Source organism: Eurypyga helias, unplaced genomic scaffold (genome assembly GCF_000690775.1).
Source record: "Eurypyga helias isolate BGI_N326 unplaced genomic scaffold, ASM69077v1 scaffold29118, whole genome shotgun sequence".
Lineage (NCBI taxonomy): Eukaryota > Metazoa > Chordata > Aves > Eurypygiformes > Eurypygidae > Eurypyga > Eurypyga helias.
The window spans coordinates 6125-6705 of record NW_010265488.1 but is presented as its reverse complement, the minus strand read 5'-3'; the positions used below and the strand labels follow the sequence as shown (position 1 = coordinate 6705).

The following is a 581-nucleotide window of genomic DNA, read 5'->3' as shown; positions in this document are numbered from 1 at the left end:
GTGTGGCCAGCAGGTCGAGGGAGGGGATTCTGCCCCTGTACTCTGCTCTGGTGAGACCCCACCTGGAGTGCTGCGTCCAGCTGTGGAGCCTTCAACATGTGAACATGCTCAGAAGGCTGAAGCACCTCTGCCATGGGGACAGGCTGAGAGGGTTGGGCTTGTTCAGCCTGGAGAAGAGAAGACTCCCGGGAGACCTTATTGCAGCCTTCCAGTACCTGAAGGGGCTACAAGGAAGCTGGGGGGGACTTTTTACAAGGGTCTGTAGTGACAGGACAAGGGGGAACGGGTTTAAATTGAAAGTGGGGAGGTTTAGATTGGACATCAGGAAGAAGTTTTTCCCGGAGAGGGTGGGGAGGCACTGGAACAGGTTGGCCAGAGAAGCTGTGAATGCCCCATCCCTGGGAGTGCCCAAGGCCAGGCTGGATGAGGCTTGGAGCAACCTGGTCTAGTGGAAGGTGTCCCTGCCCATGGCAGGGGGGTTGGAACTAGATGGTCTTTAAGGTCCCTTCGAACCAAAACCATTCTATGATTCTATGATCCGTAAAGTCTAACACAAAGAGGAATTGAGTGTTTTAGCCTTT

General features: G+C 54.2%; 1 protein-coding gene across 1 annotated transcript in view; it reads left to right on the top strand.

Annotated features, from left to right (window-relative positions):
- KDM1A (lysine (K)-specific demethylase 1A) overlaps nt 1-581 on the top strand; it is a gene marked incomplete at both ends in the record, with an annotated part of 22958 nt that overhangs the window by 16675 nt on the left and 5702 nt on the right. The gene's annotated exons all lie outside the window — the stretch shown is intronic.